General features: G+C 28.5%; 1 long non-coding RNA gene across 1 annotated transcript in view; it reads right to left on the reverse strand.

Annotated features, from left to right (window-relative positions):
• The window catches only part of LOC136983464 (uncharacterized), a 370,671-nt gene extending 365,108 nt beyond the window's left edge, over window positions 1-5,563 (reverse strand). The window contains exon 1 of the long non-coding RNA XR_010882051.1: window positions 5,477-5,563. This is a non-coding gene — a long non-coding RNA (uncharacterized lncRNA). The remainder of the gene's footprint in view (window positions 1-5,476) is intronic.
• Window positions 5,564-7,655: the final 2,092 nt, after the last annotated feature.

Consider the following 7,655-nt stretch of genomic DNA (forward strand, 5'->3'; position numbering starts at 1 on the left):
TCACGAATCTTAATTTTATAGATTTATAACGTATTATAGGAAACTTTTAAGTAAAACACTAGATTAAACCTCGAAAACAATTGAATTTTACAATATCTTAACCCTTTTCAGCTAATAATAATTAAATTAATAAAGCTTATATTGCAATAGAACCATTTATAATTATAAAATGCTGTAATTGGTCATTTTTAACATTAAAATCTTTACGTTTAATTACGTAATCAACCCAATTTTATAATTTAACACCAACGTATATACACAAAAAAAGAATGTTAAAGAGCGCCATCTGTCGAGAACAAAATTCATAACTTTCGAAGGAATTATTTCCCTAAAAACATTATTTTTTCAATCCCAATAAAACTCTTCCTGCTTCAAAAATCTTTAATTAATTAATTTAATTATTGAATCATTAATTAAACTCCTATTATTTCTTTAAAAAATTATTTAAATTTTGTTCTTATAGCATTAGATAATAAGTGAAAACGTAGGCCGTACTTCATTTACATTTTTTATTTTTCTTATATGATGTGGGAACTCGAACAAATCAGGGAATAGAATAGCCTTAAACATGGATTTAGTTTTCTTTTTCTATAAAAGAGAAGGAAGAAGAAGGAGGAGAAGGAGGGGAAAAAAGTAAAGAAGTGCTTTAAAACGATAGACAAACTTTTAAGAGTAGGTAGCATCAATCAACAAACTACGTCTGGTATTTGACAATTCCCATTACATAAGGTCGGAAAAATCCAAACACGAGATCCGCCCTTTGCTTGTCTTCAAGAAAGGGGAGTAAATGCAGCACATAAAACGTTTTGAAGAGTCAGGAGGAGCCAAGAAGCAGTCTATTGTAGTTGAATCAGCAAGCAAATAAAGAAGAATACTTGTTAAGTTTTCCCACCTCTTTAAGTATATAATTTTTTTTTTTTTACAAAATAAGTCTGTAAATATTTTATTACTACCCCTTTTTTCGTCTTCTTTGATTTTCCTAAAGTAGAAGAACTCATTTCTCTATTTATTATGTGGGTGTTGCCTAGTTTTAATGGCAACTATACGTCATTTCTCTTCTTGGACCTCCTATTGCTTCCTACTGTTACATCTTAATCCAAAATATAATCATAAAAAGAAGAACAAGCAGCTTCCTGCTGACTATTAATGATCCGAGTCTTTCTAATCTATACTTAATTTTGGATAATTGACATAAAGCTTTAATTTCATTTTATAATATAATAATAAAAATAATAAAAAAAGTACAGCGGAAAAGTTGTAAAATTATTATTATTATTATTTTCTTTTTGAAGTTGTATTAAATAAATTTTAAAAATAGAAATTGGAAAATTTAAAACGTAAAGTAAATAATGTTTTTTCCCCTTTTTATTAAAATACAATTTTAGATCGTTTATAAAAAAATTATAAAAGAATTTTTACATTTTATTGCTTAAAGTGTATTGAAGCATACCAAAATGTATTCAACTGACAAATAATTAATCATGTAAATGTATCATGTACCGTACATTAATAAATGTCTCAGAGAATTTCCAGTTAGAAAATTTAAAATAAAAAAAAAAATCCAAGCAATTTTGCATTTTTTAAAAAAGGAAAAAACTTTAAATGAGTTACAATGTTTAATTTTATTAAATATTTCGGTTTTTAATATTTATTACAAATAAAATTAATTTTAGAGAAAAAAAACAGTTAAATTTTTTAATTATTATTAAAAGTTTTTTAAAAATAAATTTTACAAAATTAAAATATGCTTTATTAATTAATTAAATTAATTAATTCGGAGAATAAAAAAAATGAAAATCTTTCTAAATGCGCATGTAGTGCCATCTGTTGTTGATTAAATTTTTAAAATATTTATTTAAATTAATAATTTCTTTTAATTACTTATGTAAATAGAGAATTTTATAACAAAAATCAATTTTATTTATATTTGTATTAAAAAAAAATATATTATAAAAATTAAAAATGAATCCGTAAAAAATATTAATTATAATTGTTTAAATATTTTAAATTCTTTGCATGAATTATCCACATTGTTGTTAATCATACAGAATAATTAATTTCGTTAAATTTGTACGGAATTTTATATTTGTTAAAGGTATTTTTGTCATTTCTTAATATTTTGAATACAAAATAATATTATTGAATACAAAAGAAAGGACCCTTAAAATAGGACCCTAGACACCCTGTTCATAATAATTAAAATAATTAAAAAATTAGATGTTTTACTTATAAATAGATTTATTTTAAGGATGAAAATACAGAAATTTTATTTTAAAAAAATAATAATAAAAAAACAATTTATTTAAAATACAATTTAATATCATAATTGATATATAAATACAATTACTTTTTCTTTATTAATTAATGAAAAATTTTAAAAAGTATTTTTTAAAATGAGGATAATGATTTTACTCATTAATGAATACTCTGAATTCTACGAATACAAATTATTCACTAATTGGATTCATTAATGAGCATCTCCACGAGGATTTAAAATAAAATAAATAAATAAATAAATACTCTTTAAAACTTGATTTAACTAATTATTTTACTATTTTATTTTTTCTTATTTTGATGTGTATAAAACATTAAAATTGAATACAAAATCATTAGATTTTTTTCTATAAAATTAAAGGTTTACTTTCGTTTTTCCTTTACAACATTTAATCAATATTTTCATTTACAAAATATGACTGGCTTAATAAAAAAGATAAATTCATTAATAAATGATTTTATTTTGAATAAATTGGATCATAATTTTTTTTTTCTTTTAAATTTTGTATTAAAGTATTTTTTAGGTACGCTTTATATAATTAAAAAAAATTATACATGGTTATACAGTACCTATCTGTGATAATTACAAAAACTAAAAATACTTATTAAATTTAAAATAAAATATATTATTTATATATAATCAATTATTAGTGATTTTGATGGAACGACAACAGATTTTTCTTTTCCTTTGTTTGGATTTGATAATTTAGTCCATAAACACCACCGTGTGATCCATAAATGTAGGCTAGATTGATGCAAAATATGGTGTTTGTCTACCTGACGAGAGATCCCGGTTCAAATCAGTCCAGACCGTAATTTATCATCACCCCAAGATAAGGTTGGGTTTCTTTTCCCTTCTTCGAGCCACGCTTGTACCCTCCTTACGGGTTCGCCTCTTCAAAGAGTAATCAACAGTAAATGGTTTTAACATTTATGTAATAATATGTGCATTGAGTGATTATATACAAATTATTAAGCTGTATTTCGAACTTAAATAATTATTGATATGAATGGTGGGTGCTCTACCACGTAGAGGGAGTAGATTAATGACGTTATCAGTCTAAAAGAGAGCAATCAACTAATTACAGCAGGTGAGTGATCCGAACAATTGCTCTAATCTGACCAGTCGAAGAGGAAAGAGCAAGCAGAGCACTCTACGAGCAGACAGACGAGTTATCTATAAGAATAAGAATAAATACTTTTTAAATTTTTGAAAATTTTTCGAATAATAACGCCGCAAAGAATAATAATTCCAAATTCTATTTGTTTTGGTTAATTAGTTTAGTTTGTGAATTATTGGTTATTAGATGTTTAATGGAAAAACACGTTATTTACGAGTAAATATATCTATATTTTCAATAAGATCAGAGTCATTTTCAAATTCATTAAGATAAGTTCTCTTGTCACAGCAGGTTTATGAAGAATGACACATAAGAAGTAATTTTGAAGTGTTTCCTGGGCTTTAAATGTCTCTTATGTCTATTCGGTAACGTTTCGTGCCAAGAATTTGAGTTAACTTAAATACCTGGTACATATTACTTTAGCTATATGGGAAGTTAAATGATTAATTAACGTGAAATACTACTATTATATGACTTGAGATAGTGTAAATTTTTACATAAATTTGATGTTATTCTTTAAATTATTGAGATTATAAAGTTTTAATGAATTTGAAAACTAACTTTTAAGACTTTAATAATTTTCTAATATAATTTTCTAAATATAAAATTGTATAACTATTTTGTCTCTTTAAAACAAAATTAAGTCACTTATACGAATTTTTATTACGAAATTTTACGAATTTTACGTTATTATTATCACTTTATAACGGAATTACTCCATTGTTTCCATACGATTTTGCATTGTATTAATTGGTCTTTCGGTTGCATTTTAAAATAAAATTAATGTATTAGGTAGCCGATAGCTGGCAGTCGAGTCGCTTTGCGGCAGGAAGAAACTGTCTATTCATTTGTTTGGTAGTTAGTATTACTGTTTCTATGTAGTTTTTTTAATTTACAAAACCGTAGAAAAAATTTACAAAAATGTAATTTTTAATATCATGTTTAAAAAAAGAAAAAAAGTATGTTTGATTTTTGGAAAAATGTAATAAGATAATTTGAAATTACAGATAAAGATGCGCATAAATTAAATAGAAAATAAAATTATTTTCAAAGTTTCTTTATTTAAAACTGTGTTATATTGTGTATGCAAATTTTGTATGTGACGTTCTGTTTCTGTATATAATGTATCTGTTTAATAAATACGTGTCTTTGCATTATTCTACGTTTTATTTACTGTATTGCATATCCGTGACATTAGAATTGGGAAAACCATAGGTTAGCCTCTGATGCATTTAAACAGCTACAGAAATTTAACCCGTATAAAAAGCAAACTTTATTATTTTTTTGAACTAATTTATTAATTATAATACTACATATAGCACATAATTATAGCCTATTTCTTATGGTATTCACATTGAGTCGACATATTCTGTACCATCAAAAATAGAACATGAAATGCAGATTTATTAATTGCCTACTTAATAGATTTAGGCACTGTTAATAGATTTATTGATAGCGCTTTTCTATATACATTGATATTCTATTCTATTCTATTGATAGCGCATCCTATTAACAGTGGGTCTAAAACTATGCTCGATTTCCCGCAAAAATGCAAAAAACACAGCTTCTAAAATAGAACCGAGTAATCCTTAATTTTCTCTCTGTTTTCGCGGGGGGGATTTCAAAAAAATCCCTTCTTAGTGTGCATTCTCATGCGTACCTTAACAATATACCAAATTTCAACTTTTAACTCCTAACTGTTTGTGCTCTGCGCTTATTATCATTATCATCATCATTATTTTCAACCCATCTCGATTATATACTTAGATAAGGATGCCACAGTAGAGCACAGGCCTAGAAACGTATAGCGAACAAACAATAAAAGATTACACTAAAAATGTAATCTTAATAAAATAGATTTACTAAAATATTATTAAATTTATCGTGCGATAACAATGCCTCTTTGTAAGACATGATGTTTCATAAGTCGTTCTCTGTAGGCAACATAGTTGATCAGATGATATGGTCTACGTGATTGACGTGTCATAAACGAGAATCTTCGAGTGACTCCACGGTTGCATTCGATCTCGAGGCGTCATTGTCCTGAAACGGAAAAAATTACAGTTTACATGGTGTTTGACTTGACTTATAGAAAATATCTGTCATCAGGGCGAATCTTTGAGCAGAAAGTTCCATCATCCCTCCATCAACCGACGCTTAGAATCGGCGGTGTCTCATTCATTTCTATGCGGATCTGAAAAATGGCGATTATTTTCTTTTTTTGTATAATTAGACAATGTACTCGCTGTTCGAAGTTCTCCTTACTTTTAATCTTTTTTGAAACCCGAGCTGTGCGAATGCTTATCTTCTGTTTCACTGTTAACAAAGAAAATGAAATAATGCTTCGAATACTACTTATTGTCGAATAATAGAAATATTGTAAATCAATTGTTGACTTCCTTTGCATGATTTTTCAAGGCCGAATGGCCGAGGATTAAGGTGACAGCACAGCTGGATCTGGAATCGAATTTGGACGAGTCGAAAAACTCCAGAAAATATTTGACGGGCAGACTGTCACGGATACGTCTGACCTCTCCTTCACCATACGGCTGCCCCATTGTGTGCGTGACCGACGTCGTAATGTTCTTGATAAAAAGGCCTTCTTACTGCCCATACAGGGTGAAAACAGTTTTAAAAAATGTGTTTCAAAATGAAAATTAAATCTCTATATATTGTCCTTATAGAATAGCATAATAAAATCCTTACCAAATTTTTGAACACGAGAGCAAAGCAATATTGGGATAGGGGAATTCGGCCGAGAGAGGAGCGAAGCGACTGAGGATGGGAGGGTTGGAGGTTCCTCAATCGGCGAGACTTTGTGCGGAATGAGCGAAAGCAGTGAGTGGAAGGAGAGGGTCGAATCGTCACAAAATTTTTGTTATAGTCTATATTGAAAACAAGTAGACGAAGCTAGTTGGGTCGCCTACAGCAACCAGGAGGCTTCATCCCTATAATCTGTTTACTCTAAGGCTAGGAGAAGAGATTTGGTTGCCTTTTCTCTCTGTTGGGCAAAATGTAACCTTCCGCGATTTCTTATTCTTGTAACGTGACAGGTCGAAAACTTATTGAAAATAAGTAAACATCGAAGAAGTTTTACGTTAAGAGATTAAAATATTTATTCACCTGAACAATTAATTAAATTCATGTAATCGATTTCCAACTAAATCCTTCACTCGTATCGCTAACGTCGGTCATATTAACAGTGAGAAACGAACAAGAAGGCGGGGCGTATTGCTATGCAACTAATCACTGAAAACATAATTAATTAAAATATAAAAACGTTAAATATACAGTATATAACCTTTTCTCTATTCGTAAGCTTCATTTCTTTGATTACTACCTTATATTTAACTAATTACTAATTAATTTAAAGTTTTAGAGGGAACTATTTCTCGCAGAAGAGGTGCCAAAGGTTAGGATAAACGGACTATAGTATTGACGACAATTATCGTGTAATTAATAATTTCATTAAATGTGATATAGAAAATATTTTAAATACATATTGAAAATATATTTTTGAATTAATTAGTTTGGGGTGGTTTGATGAGAAAACTCGGACTCCACGCGGAAAGCACCTGATCAGGGCTACGACTAACATAAGTTGGCAATGGTCAAACCAAAGTAAACAACTTTTGAACCAATTATAGGGAGAAACTGCTTTATTAGTTGTAAATAATTACTTGTTTATCTTAGCCATGAGTATCACTTTTCCCCCTACGGATGGTTTAATTATATTAAACACTGAAAAGCGGCCCTATCGAGTTAATTATATTATATAACATTTACTAATTAAAGCGTATTGTATTATTTAGCTGTATTACTGAAGACGCAGTGCCGCATTTATCTTCGGAAGGGGTCCCAAGTAATTTAAATTTTTCGGGGCTCCTTGCAACTAAAAAGGAAAAAAGAAGTCAGAAGAAAGGCAGAAACTGAAGGAAGAATTAAACATATTTATCATCAGTATACAGTTTATTACATCCCATAAAAAACCAGGTTGAAAAAGTAGAGCTCAGCAGAAACATGTAAATAAAGGAAACTTTAAAGTTGACAGTAAGACTGAACACGTGAATGAAGTGCACATTACACAGACTACAACTACAGGAAGTTTTGAAGGAAGTAGTAACCATGATAATAAATTGGAAAAATAAACATCGTCACAAAAAAAATCGAGCTTTACTTTGTGCCTTAAAGTCGTTGCACTACATTAATTTGATTGAACGTTAGAACATCTTTGAACGGTATCAGCGAAGGGAGTTTGGA

The sequence above is a fragment of the Centruroides vittatus genome, unplaced genomic scaffold (assembly GCF_030686945.1).
Source record: "Centruroides vittatus isolate TY-2023 unplaced genomic scaffold, ASM3068694v2 contig_882, whole genome shotgun sequence".
Classification (NCBI taxonomy): Eukaryota; Metazoa; Arthropoda; class Arachnida; order Scorpiones; family Buthidae; genus Centruroides; species Centruroides vittatus.